At 33.3% G+C, this 14,688-nt stretch overlaps 1 pseudogene; it reads left to right on the plus strand.

Moving 5' to 3' along the window:
• The first annotated feature begins 10,689 nt into the window (after positions 1-10,689).
• The window catches only part of LOC107478490 (uncharacterized), an 8,327-nt pseudogene continuing 4,328 nt past the window's right edge, over positions 10,690-14,688 (plus strand).

The following is a 14,688-nucleotide window of genomic DNA, read 5'->3' on the forward strand; positions in this document are numbered from 1 at the left end:
TTAAGTATGAAATCGTATTCATCCTCAATGATTTTCTTTTCAACTATTTCTTCTCCTTCAAGTACAAAATCATCCTTGTTGTCTTCCTTCACTAGTTCTTCAGCCGCGCTGTCAACTTCAAGGGTCTCTACTACCTTCACCTTTAAGGCCTCCTCTAGCTCCTTATGAAGTATGGATTCGTGAAGATGATTCCTTCTCTCTTGTTCCATGTCAATAGCATCATTGGGATCATTTTGCTCTTGGATTGATGGATGTGGGTGCTCTTCCATGGATGGTGGTGATGGGGTGGAGAGATCATTCTGTGGTTGAAAAGGAAGCATACTAGAGCTTGAGGGTTGATTGTTGAAGGTATTTGGTGGTCCGATTTGGGCGGTGAGAGCTTGTATAGTAGAGTTTAGATCAGCAATTGCTTTCTCCAAGGAGATTTGGGGTGGATAGGAGGGTTCATTTGTTGGGAGAAAGGGTTCATGGTAGGAAGGTAGTTCATCTTGATAATGATATGGAGATGGTGTATATTGAGGTGGTGGTTCTGGGTATGGTTCATATGGTGGTTGGTGTGGTGAATGAGAATTGGGGTCCTATGAAGGTGAATGGTGGAAAGGGGCTTGTGAGTGTGGTGGTTCAAAGTTATGTTGTGAGGATGGTCTCTGAGCAGACGGTGGGGCTTGTTGGTAGCTACTAGGCGGTTCACCATATCTATCAGCTTGGTATGCATTGTAGGATGGTCTTTGTCTGTGATATCTTGGAAGCTGTTGTTGCCTAAAGGGTTGATCAGATCCTCTTGGCTCCGTCCATCTTTGATTGCTTTGACCTTGATACATATTCCTGTTATAGCTTCCATTCCTTGCAACAAAATTAGAACTAGACTCAAAGCGAGAGGGGTGAGAATTCATAGTAGTTGTCAGAAATAAGGGGGAAAAGAAGAAACAAATAAACAAGCAAAAGAACTTTTTTTTGAAAAATATTTACAATAACCAATAATAAGGCACACGTTTGCAATTCCCCGGCAATGGCGCCATTTTGAAGAACTGAAGATTGATGGTTTAGAAGTTATAGTAAACTCTCGTTGTAAGTATAGTTACTAAACCAAGCAATCAACCTTTCTTACAAACGTTTTAGTTGTCACAAGTAACAAACCCCTTTAAAATTGATAACCGAGTATTTAAACCTCGGGTCGTCTTCTCAAGGAATTGTAGGGAGGTATGTTCTTATTATTGGTTATGGGTTTTGTAAATTGGGGTTTTGAAAGTGAGGAACAAGTAAATTAAATGACAAATAAAATAAATAATTAACTATCAAATAAACTCTTGGCAAGATATGAAAATTCGGAAGTCCTATCCCAATTACTCCTATGAGAATGGAAGTTAATCCCACTTAGTTAACCTTTGCGTAAGCAAGGGAAAGTCAAGTGAACCAATTGGTTATATTTTCCAAGTCCTAGCCAAATCCTAAGGAAAGACTAGAGTTAGTGGAATTCCGGTTAATTAGCCGACATAACAATCAATCATGAATAGTTGATAACTCAAGAGCTTCCAGTTAATCAATTAAAGCCAAGAATATAAAAAGCTAAATGAAAATCATAGATCTGAAAATACCTCAATTGTAATTAAATATAAAATTAAATCCAACATGGAAAGATTTATGAATCAAATGGGCAACATAAGTAATTAACAGATAAAAGTATTAGAGTATCTAAAAGTAGAAACGAAACATAAATTAAGGAACCTTGAACCTGTGATGAAGAAGTAATATTCCTAATTTCTAAAAATCCTAATCCTAAAATCCTAAGAGAGAGGAGAGAACCTCTCTCCCTAAAAGCTACATCTAAATCCTAAAAAGTGAATTATGAAAGCATGTTGAGTCTCTGCATGTTCCCTGACTTTAATCTGTGTTTCTGGGCCGAAAACTTGGTTGAAATGTGGCCCAGAATCTCTGCCAGCGACTTTTGTAATTCTACAGATCGCGTCACTCAGCGTTTTTCGTATCACGCGTGCGCGTCGTCCACGCATTCGCATCGTTCGTGCAGCTTCTAATCCGTGCGGTCGCGTCAGGCACACGATCCGTCACTCTGATTTCTTCCATTTCACGCGGCCGCGTGAGCCATGCGACCGCGTGACTTCTCGCTGGTCATCTCCTCAATTCCTTGTGTTCCTTCCATTTTTGCATGCTTCCTCTTTATTCTCTAAGCCATTCCTGCCCTATGAAGCCTAAAACACTTAACACACAGATCAAGGCATCGAATGGTAATAGGAGAGGATTAAGATTAGCTAAATTAAGACCAAAGAAGCATGCTTTCAATCATAGAACTAAACTAGGAAGGAATTGTAAAATCATGCAAATCATATGAATAAGTAGGTGAAAAGCTTGATAAAACCACTCAATTAAATACAATATAAACCATAAAATAGTGGTTTATCACTTCCCTGAAGACAGACAACGTGAATGCGTGGATCACGCGGACGCGTGACCTGGCAAAAACCTAATCCACGCTAACGCGTGGACGACGCTTCCGCGTGACTTTGTAGCGACCTGTACGAACTATTTATGGGCTATTTTTGACCTAATTTTTTGCCCAGAAAACACAGATTAGAGGCTATAAAGTGGAGGAATGCATCCATTCATCAACGAGGCTCACAATTCACAATTTTAGGATTGGATGTAGTTTTTAGAGAGAGAGGCTCTCTCTTCTCTCTTAGGATTTAGGATTAGGATTATGATTTAGGATTTCTATTATGATTAGGCTACTTTTCTTCATTCCAAGTTCAATGTTCCTTTACTTTGTTTTCTCTTCTATTTTTATTTATTCTATTACTTGATTTATGAATTCTCATGTTTAATTTGATTTCTCTATTTAATACAATTTGAGGTATTTTATATTTATGATTTTTATTTAGCTTTCTATATTCTTGGCTTCGGTTGAGTAATTAGAGACTCTTGAGTTGTCAAACTCTTTTATTGATTGATAATTGGAAGTTGCTAATTGACTTGAATTCAACTAACTCTAGTCTTTCTTTGGGAATTGACTAGGACTTGAGGATTCATATTGATTTATCCACTTGACTTACCTTCATAGTTAGAGGTTGACTAAGTGGGAGCAACGAGCAATTCTCATCACATCTGATAAGGATAACTAGGATAGGACTTCTAATTTTCATACCTTGCCAATAGTTTTCTTAACTATTGATTTATTAATTACTGCAATTTATTTCTCTTGTTCAAACCTTTCAAAAATCCAAAAATACTGTTTTCCATAACCAATAATAAAACACACCTCCCTGCAATTCTTGAGAAGACGACCCGAGGTTTGAATACTTCGGCTTATAAATTTTATTGGGTTTGTTACTTGTGACAACCAAAACTTTTGCACAAAAGGATTCTCCGTTGGTTTAGAAACTATACTTACAACGCGATTATATTTATAAAATTCTTTACTAGCAAGAATCCGATCGTCAATAAGTGCTCTCAAATTCCCCTTCGCTTTTACTGCTATAAACTGTCCGATCGATATTAGGCTCAGGTAAATCAACCTCAACTAATTCTTCAAACTCAACATATAACTTGATAACGAACACTTGTGCCAGTGTTTGTTGGTAGATCAAAAATATCCCTTGCATACTTGCTTCGTCTACCACATACATTATTTAAAATTGAACGAAACTACCAAATATTAATATAGGCTGTTTATAAAAAATATTTGTAACTCTGGTATCTTTAATACTTGATTATCAACACATTGACAAAACATACTCTTAAATTTCTCATATGTTATTGCAAAAAAAAATAACATCACATAAATAAAACATACAAAACTCACATCCTCATATATTTGAAAAAATATTTAACCATTATAATATATTTTTAAACTAATACCTCTCTCTATTTTTATAGTTACATTCAAAAAAATAAAACATTCTCACACTCCCAATCAATCTAAGAGATCCGTTTCTCCTTTTATAGTATTCTAGTTATAGTTTTTTAATAAAAATTACAATATGTTTCCGTGTATTATTAATACTCCTTTTGTATATTGTAACTTTAATATTCAAATAATACAATACGTCCTTTGTGTATTATATTTATAAATATTTAAAAAATAATCCATCCTCCTGATAAATTAAAAAAAATCTGTTATCGCAATCTGTCCGAGCAAATTCTACCGCTCCAAAATTTTGCAAAACAACGTAACATCCAATATTAGAACACTACACCAATTCTTGTCTAGTATTTAAGATAGTGTTTGGAAGAGAGACAGAAATTGAAAGACAAATATTGAGAGACTGAGATTGAAATAAGTCTCCGTAAAATTTGGTGTAAAGTAAAAAATAAAAATTGAAATAAGAATGAAATTCTAATCTAATTTGTTCAAAGAGTAAAATTAAAATTAATTAATTGAAATAAGATTTTAGGTATAAAATATTATTAAATTTTAGCCTTTGTTCTAAAAAATTTTAGCTTCCTTTCTCTTATTTTTTAGAAATACTAAAATTTTAAAAATAAAAACTAAAATTTTAATACCTGTTGTGATAAGATTGTAACGTGGATGCCCATTCATTGTGGGCGGTTCACATTCTCTAAAGTGAATGGCATTAAAGAGGTTTTGAAAAAGCAAGCATGTAACCTCTATAAATAGTGAAATATAGTTTCACCTTCGTACAAGCAATAACAACAATCTCTTCTCTCTCTTATATTATTCTCTCTTTCTTATACTAAAATATTAATATATTAATTATATTGTGATAGTAATTGTAGTGAATAGTAATACTAGAGTTTCTTATATATACTTTCTTTTTTTATATTTACATCTTCTTTATTTATTAAGTTGTTTTACAACATGTTATCAGCACGAAACTCTAACGAAATTTTAGGAAGATTCCAGGTAATAAATTTTCATTATGTTGAATCTCTCTCATCTTAAATTTAATGCTCTTGATATATTTCGAAATAATTATTTATCATGGATATAGATGTTAAAATTTATCTTGATTTAATGGATCTTGGAGATACCATTAAGGCTGAAAATAAGACATCCCAGAAGAATAAAGCCAAAGCCGTAATTTTCCTTCGTCGTCATCTTGACATATGATTGAAAAATGAATATCCCACATTAAAAGATCCTGCAGATCTGTGGAAATTAAAGACTTTGAAGAAAGGTACAATCATATGATACTTCCTCAAACCCGATATGTTAGAGAAAACTTTCTCGACCTTTCATACCTCGAATGTGCTCCTGCAGTAGCAATCGAGAAAAAGAATTTAAAAATATTTTGAGTTAATTTCTTGCTTTCTTGTTGCTGAACGCAACAATGAGTTGCTCTTAAGAAATCATGAAGTGCACCCAGCTGGCGCCGCCCCATTTCCTGAAGCAAATGCGGCAAATTATAACCTCAGAAGAGGTAAATGACAAGGCTTTGGTAGCAAGAAAAATTATGGAAGGAAAATGAATTATGTTCACAAGAAAGGATCTCACCAAAAGTGGGATCAAGAAAGGATCTCACCAAAAGTGGGATAAAAAAAGGAACAATGGGCAAAATAGATTAATTGAGGATAAATGCTACCGTGAAAAGGGCCATTGGTCACGTACCTGTCGTACCCCAAGGCACCTAGTTGATCTTTATCAAGCATCCTTAAAAAAAAGGATAACAAAGGAAAGGAAACAAATTTTGTTTCAAATGATGAAAATTCTACCACTCATTATGATGTATCTAATTTCTTTAAGAATTCTGAAGGAAATATTGGCTATTTGATCAATGATGGAATAGTTTGATATATGTATGTGTTTGTTAAGTATTCATGTGAATAATTTTACTGTGTACGTACTTTTACTCATTTTATTATTATTATTATTTATTTTGAAAAAAAATGGCAAGGACATATCCTGAAGATATTTGTCTTGCGGATAGTGCAAGTTTGCACACTATTCTTAAAAGTACTATATATTTTACCCATCTTATGCCAAAAGAAAAGTATGTTAATACTATTATTGGCTCGGACAATATGATAGAAGGCTCCGGAAGAGCTATAATTTTGTTTTCTGAAGGAACAAAATTTGTAATAAATAATGCACTATTATCTACCAAGACTCTGAGAAACTTGTTGAGTTTCAAAGATATTCGCCAAAATGGATATCATGTTGAGACAATGAATGAGGGAAATCATGAGTATTTATGTATCACAATTCATGATTCAAATAAGAAGTTTATATTAGAAAAGTTACCCTCACTTTCATCTGGATTGTATTATACCAAGATTAGTGCAATTGAATCACATGCCATTGTAAACCAGAAGTTTACTAGCCCAAATGAATTCATAACTTGGCATGATAGATTGGGTCATCCGGGAACAACCATGATGCGAAGAATTATTAAAAACTCCCATGGACATTCACTAAAGAACCAGAAGATTCTTAAATCTAGTGAATTTTGTTGTGCTGCATGTTCTCAAGGGAAGTTAATTTTAAGACCATCATTAGTAAAGATTAGATTTGAGTCCCCTAAATTCCTAGAAAGGATTCAAGGTGATATATGTGGACCTATTCATCCACCATGTGGATCTTTTAGATATTTTATGGTCCTGATAGACGCATCTTCGAGATGGTCACATGTGTGCTTATTATCTTCTCGCAACCTGGCGTTTGCGAGATTACTGGCTCAAATTATTCGATTAAAAGCACAACTTTTAGAAAATTCAATTAAAGCAATTCGTCTTGATAATGCTGGTGAATTTACTTCCCAAGATTGTGATGCTTATTGTATGGCTAATGGAATAAGTGTTGAACATCCAGTAGCTTATGTTCACACACAAAATGGGTTAGTAGAATCACTTATTAAACGCCTCCAATTAATTGCTAGACCCTTACTTATGAGAAAAAATCTCCCAACTTCGGTTTGGGGGCATGCTATTTTACATGCAGCAGCACTTATTCGTTTGAGGCCAACGAGTTACCATCAGTTCTCTCCTATGCAATTAGCATTTGGCCAGCAGCCAAATGTTTCCCATTTAATAATATTTGGGTGTGCAATATATGTTCCCATTACACCACCTAATCGCACCAAAATGGGACCCCAAATAAAATTGGGGATATATGTTGGATATGATTCTCCCTCTATAGTGAGGTATCTTGAGATACAAACTGGAGATGTATTTAAATCTCGGTTTGCGGATTGTTATTTTGATGAATCAAAATTTCCAACATTAGGGGGAGAGAATAAGCTTCCTTAAAAGGAACTTAATTGGAATGCATCATCGTTGATGCATTTAGATCCTCGATCAGGGCAATGTGAACTAGAAGTTCAAAAGATTATACATTTGCAAAGAATAGCAAATGAATTGCCTGATGCATTTTCCGATACAAAGAGGATAATCAAATCTTATATACCACTAGAAAATGCCCCAATTCGAATTGATGTCCCAGTACTAGCCGCTAAAGCAAATTCACGCCAGAAGCATGGCAGGGCGGAAAATTTTCCAATTCGAATTGATGTCCCAGTTGGAAAAAATAGCCACTAAAGCAAATACACGCCAGAAGCGTGGCAGGCCTGTTGGTTCCAAAAATAGAAATCCTCGAAAGAGAAAAGAGGTAAATACTATTCCTGTTGAAAAAGACATTGTAAAGACACCTGTAGTTGTCCAAAATTCTGATATAACGCCATAAGACGTTCAGTTACCTGAAAATTTTAAAAATAACGAGATCTCAATAAATTATATCTTTACAGGAGAGAAATGAGACCGAAATAAGACAATTATCAATGAAATATTTGCATATAATGTGGCATTAAATATCATGCATGAAAGAAAGGATCTTGAGCCAAGATCAGTCGAAAAATGTCGCCAAAGGAATGATTGGCCAAAATGGAAAGAAGCCATGAAGGCTGAGTTAGACTCACTTGCAAAACGTGAAGTCTTTGGACCTGTAGTTCGTACACCAGAAGATGAAAAACATGTTGGATACAGATGGGTATTTGTGAGAAAACGAAATGAGAAAAACGAAGTTGTGCGCTACAAAGCCCGACTTTTGGCACAAGGTTTTTCATAAAGACCCAGTATAGATTATGAAGAAACGTATTCTCCTATAGTGGATGTGATAACATTGCATTATTTTGCCAGTTTATCTGCAACTGCATATGCATTTAATAGATGTGGTAACAGCCTATTTACGGCTCATTAGATCGTGATATCTATATGAAAGTCCTTGAAGGATTAAAGATATCTAAACCATCCAATGAATATTCGCAAAGGTTATACTAAGTCAAATTGCAAAGATCTTTATATGGTCTAAAGCAATCTGGATGAATGTGGTATAATCGTCTTACTGAGTATCTGGCCAAAAATGGATGCAAGAATGATGATATCTATCCATGTGTTTTCATAAAGAAATCTGCATCTGGGTTTATTATAATTACTGTGTACGTTGATGATTTAAATATCATTGGAACTCCTGAAGAGATTCCAACAATTATAAAAACTCTAAAAGAAGAGTTTGAGATGAAAGATCTTGGAAAGACTAAATTTTGTCTCGGCTTGCAGATCGAACATACAAAAATGGGATCTTTATTCATCAAACGACATACACAGAAAAGATCTTGAAAAGATTTTATATGGATAAGTCACATCCCTTGAGTACCCCAATGATCGTAAGATCTTTGGATGTGGAAAAGGATCAATACCGTCCTAAAGAAGAGAATGAAGATATCCCTGGTCCTGAAGTACTATATCTTTGTGCTATTAGACCGCTAATGTATCTTGCTAATCGATCCGATATATCATTTGCTGTGAATTTACTAGCAAGATATAGTTCCTCTCCAACCAGAAGACATTGGAGTGGAATCAAACAAATATTTCAATATCTTCATGGAACGGTTAATATGGGATTGTTTTATCCCTATGGATCCAAGTCACAACTAGTTGGCTATGCAGATACTGGCTACTTGTTTGATCCACATAAAGGGAGATCTCAAACAGGATACCTGTTCACATATGGTGGTACAGGTATATCATGGAGGTCCACGAAACAGACGATAATAGCAACATCCTCTAATCATGCTGAAATACTAGCGATTCATGAAGCTAGTCGCGAGTGTTTTTGGCTGAGGAGTCTGATTCAATATATTCTGTCATCATGTGGCTGATTGATCATAAGATAGCTCCAACTGTCCTGTTTGAAGATAATACAACATGCATTGCTCAACTTAAAGGTGGATACATCAAAGGTGATAGAACAAAGCATATTTCTCCAAAATTCTTCTTCACTCATGATCTTCAAAATCAATGAACAATTGATGACCAACAGATTCGTTCAAGTGATAATCTAGCAGATTTATTCACAAAGTCACTCCAAAAATCCTCCTTTAAAAGATTGGTACATGAGATTGGGATGCGCCGATTTCGAGACATTAAATGATGTCGACAAGAGGGGGAGACTGTACTCTTTTTTCCTTGGTCAGGTTTTTTCCCATTGGGTTTTTCTTGACAAGGTTTTTAATGAGGCAGCCCCATCACAAAGGATATTGTACTCTTTTTCCTTCACTAAGGTTTTTTCCCACCGAGTTTTTCTTTAGTAAGGTTTTAACGAGGCATTATCCTGAATGGTCATCCAAGGGGGAGTGTTGTGATAAGATTGTAACGTGGATGCCCATTTATTATGGGCAGTTCACATTCTCTAAAGTGAATGGCATTAAAGAGGTTTTGAAAAAGCAAGCATGTAACTTCTATAAATAGTGAAATATAGTTTCACCTTCGTACAAGCAATAACAACAATCTCTTCTCTCTCTTATACTATTCTTTCTTTCTTATACTACAATATTAATATATTAATTATATTGTGATAGTAATTATAGTGAATAGTAATACTATAGTTTCTTATTTATACTTTCTTATTTTATATTTATATCTTCTTTATTTATTTAGTTATTTACAACAATACCAATCTTTAAACCAATAAATATGATAATGAGTGTCCAATCTTCGTTCCAATGCCTCAAAACCATCCCTTCCTAAAAAAATGAGCCGACGGTGGCATTGTTAAATTAATTTCTGAAATATTTATCGTTGAAATCTTTATAGTAATACAAATCGGGAGCCTATATGCTGACGTGGCGCTCATACGTTAAGTCTGGGAGCTCATTTGCTTACATGTCGTCACTAGAAATTTTTAGAATTGTATTTATAAATTATAAATTATAAATTATTTTTTGCCTAGGTTGTTATTTTCAAATTACTTGGGTTGTTATTTTTTAAATTTCAAATTATTTTATTTAAATTGTTATTTTTTAAATTTTAAATTGTTGTACTTAAGTTGTTATTTTTTACATTTTAAATTATTTTACTTAGATTGTTCTTTTTTATATTTTAACACTATTTTTTAAAAAAACTTTTGTTGATTTTTTCTAAATTATAGCTACATAAATTCTTTTAAAGAAATTTAGAGTTTTAAAAAAATTTTACGTGTTAATTATACTTCGGGTAGAGTTTTAAAATTATTATTTGTTTAGGTTGTTATTTTCAAATTTTAAGTTTGGGTTATTTTTCTTAGTTTGTTATTTTTTAAATTTTAAATTAAAGTCAACCAAATTTAAGAAAATTTAGTTATGATGCAACTATAAAAGTGTAAGTTATGAGAGATGTAAAGCACCACAATTTAAAGTACATCAATCCCTTTCTTTTTATATATCCAAAATCTCTATACTTATTCCAATGGCTGGTATTCACAAAATTGCCGACATCAATCCTACAATCAACAATTTGTGTGTACGTATACGAGTGATACGGTTATGGACACTACCAAGTTACGGAAATTCTCCATTGCCATACTCAATTGAGATGGTTTGGCTCGATGAAGACATAAGTTTTCTACTAATATTTATCTATTTTATATTTTAAATTTATTTGTTTATTCCCATCTAATCATTTTTTTATTTTTGTTCATTAATTCTAGGGAGGAAAAATACACGCCTCAGTTAAGAGGGCTTTTGTGTCTCGATTCATGAATTTGCTGGAGGAAGGAATATCTTACCAAATAAGATATTTTGGTGTTGGACTCAACAGTGGTTACTTCAAGACTACACATCATGAGTATGTGGTAAATTTAAACCAACGTACTGATGTGCACAGACTTCCAGAATCGTCGATCCCACGATATGGATTTAAGTTTGTGAGTTTTGACACTCTCAATGCTCCTGGGTATGATTGCACCCTTTTAGTTGGTAAGTTTATTTGAAACTAATGGGTGTTTGTGTATGACCATGTCTTTCATCATTGTTGTCTCAGTAAACAAACACTATACATGTACTCATGTGTACTCCCGTGTCTATATTTTGATGGACATGTATACCAAAAATAAACGCTGCCATATGTGTACTCCTGTGTACTTTTTTTTAATAATATAAAAAATTTGATAATAAAAATATATATTTTTAATTGGTTAAAAAATTTATTTATTTGATATTTTCAGGTATATATTGAAAGATGCAAGAAGTTCAAAGAGAAGCAAGATTGAAGAGAAAATTGATATTAAAAGACAAAGAAAATACAAAGCGGAGCACAATTGAAGGTAGATTTCATAAAAAAAACTAACATGTCATGAGTATTTTGGTCGAATAAAAGCCCATAAAATACAATATTTTCTATATATTATTTAGCTATTGACAAGTAATAAATTATTAATTTACATTGTTTTCGTAATATGTTACTAAATTTGTTTATGAAAAAATTACAGGAAATTCCAGTGGTGGTTCCAATGGTGTGCATTTTCAATCGGTGTCGTCAAACATTACAAATAGCATTAATATAGGTTAATTTTTGGATTATTTTTTTTAACTTACTTATGTGAATGTACATGCACGTTATGTATTTTGATTTTTCTACTATTTATTCAATTATAATCTTTAATAGGAAATGTGTTCAAAACTAATATCTCGAGTTAGTTTATTAGATAATAACCCAACACCATATCGATCAAGGTCTCCAACTACTAATCTACACCAAAAAGAACGATGTTCCAATATTAGTGATATTAGTAATTCGGGTATCACACGTGAAGCATATGATAGCCCATGTCATCAGACAAGTCAACAACAGCTTCAACAAACATCAAACAATATCGACCAGTTGCAAAGCCAGCGTATGTTAATATGTTTTTATTACTTAAAAATTAAACATTTAACTTTTCAATTGGTCTATTGAAAATAATCTTTGGTATCTGCTAAATAATTATTATAGATTCATTGGAGTACACAAATCAAATTAGATTGCAAAGGGATGCAAGACTGAATAGGAAGACAATGCTATTTCAAAAGAGACATGGTAAGATAAGCATGATAGATTGTAATTATCACAAAGCTAAAATTTTACTTCTTTTATCTTTAATATAAATTCAAACATTTAACATATATTCATTTTTCTTTTTTTATAATATAAAGTACCTTATGTATTATTTCTAATAATTACAGGAACAAGTACATCTAATTCAAATTTAGATACTAAAGAATTAGAAGTGTGCATAGCTGAAAAAGGAAGACACTTGAGACAAAGAAAAACATTCTTGAAGGAATTGGCTATAAATCTTTCAAAAAATTTTGAAGAAGTTGAGGATATTACTGAAAACACAACTATATTAGATGATTCTGTGCAAATTGAATACCCAGACATATTCGATATTGCTGAGAATACAGGTAATCTAAGAAGTAGCAATATCAGCACTCTATTATTTACTATTGTTATGCTTTTTATAAACAAAAAAATATCGTTTAAATTGCAGTCTTTGGTTCGTTTAAATTACAGTCTTTGGTAATCTTTTATAAATATTATTTTTATACTTAACATGGTGAAAGAAAGGTATATTTTTATATAAAGTATTTGTTGCAAATATAACTGAAACATAATTTATTATTTTGGTGATTATTAGATGTGATAGATATTGGTGACCCAGAATTTTTTTGTCGGCATTGCGACGCCATGATGTGGTATGAGGAGAGATCAGAGAAGTCCAAAACAGGATCCAATATTGAGTTCTCAATATGTTGTATGCGAGGGAAGGTACAACTGCCGTTTTTGCAACGTCCACCTCAGCTCTTGCAAGGTTTAATATCTGGAGTAGACCAGAGAAGCAAACACTTTAAGGATAATATAAGAACTTATAATAGCATGTTTTGCTTCACGTCCCTCGGAGGTAAAATAGAGACCTCCATCAATGATGGGACAGATCCTCCCCAGTTCATTGTGAGTGGACAAAACTACCACAGAATTGGAAGCTTGGTGCCAATTGAGGGACAAAGACCAAAATTTGCGCAGTTATATATTTATGATACAGAAAATGAGGTCTCAAACAGGATAGAGATTTTTAGGTTTGTATCATGCATTTCAAATTGATTAAAAATATATTCAGGTAGTTTGTACTTTGATTTTGGTTAATTATGAATACTAATATTTTTCAAATGATATTTTATACAGTTCAAGAACAACCAACAGCAACATTGACCAGTCCTTAGTTCTAGACCTCAAGGACATGATCGATCAACATAATGTTCTTGCTCACACATTTAGGATAGTGAGAAACTACCTTAATCAAGGAGATATCACAAATATAAGGCTATGGTTGTACCGGAAAAGATCAAAGGACACAAGAGTCTACAATTTACCATCTTCTAACGAGGTCGCAGCTCTAATAGTAGGAGATTTTGATTCTGGAGATGCAGGGCGTGATATCATAGTTCAATTAAAGTCCGGACATCTGCAAAGAATTCATGAGACACACACCGCATTTATTCCTCTTCAGTACCCTATGATGTTTCCTTACGGTGAAGATGGCTACCAAGAAGACATTCCTTTTGCGAGAATCTCATAGGGCTGATGAAAATAGAAAGAGATAGCGTGTGAGTTTAAGGGAGTTCATAGCATTTAGAATACAAGAGAGAAAGGTCGAGTATGCAACCATTGTCAATGGTGGAAGATTATTTCAGCAGTTCTTGGTTGATTGCTTTTCTATGATTGAAGCACAAAGGTTGACCTACTATCGAAACAACCAAACCAAGGTGAGGAGTGATATATACAAAGGGATTCAAGATGCAGTTGTTAGGAGTGAGACACGTGCTTCCAAAGCAGGTAAACGTATCATCCTACCTACGTCCTTCACTGGTGGCATGAGATACATGTTTAATAATTGTCAAGATGCTATGGCAATTTGTAAAAATATGGATATCCAGACCTCTTCATCACAATGACATGTAACTCGAGTTGGCAAGAGATTAGCAGGGTTAACAATCCAAGAAATTTAAAGGTTGAAGACCGGCCAGATATATCGTGTAGAGTGTTCAAAATTAAGCTTGACATGATAATCTCAGATCTTAAGCAAGGAATTCCATTTGGAGTGCTAGATGCAGGTATTGCTCATCATCCAACCTTATTTTTAGATAAATATTCCTTTAGATTGTTATAAAATAAATGGCAAAATATTTTCTTACTTAGCATATTGTTGATTTTTTATTATCATCCTTAATTTATCAAAGCACATACATAAAATAGATAGTTTAAATATAACATATATTTTTTTGTCTTTTTGGTATAAGGAATGTATACGGTGGAATTCCAAAAAAGAGGTCTACCACATGCTTGATGAGCGGATAATTTATACGCTTTTTGGCATTGTTTTTAGGTAGTTTTTAGTAAGTTCAAGCTACTTTTAGGGATGTTTTCATT

Source organism: Arachis duranensis, chromosome 3 (assembly GCF_000817695.3).
Source record: "Arachis duranensis cultivar V14167 chromosome 3, aradu.V14167.gnm2.J7QH, whole genome shotgun sequence".
In the NCBI taxonomy this organism is placed as follows: domain Eukaryota; kingdom Viridiplantae; phylum Streptophyta; class Magnoliopsida; order Fabales; family Fabaceae; genus Arachis; species Arachis duranensis.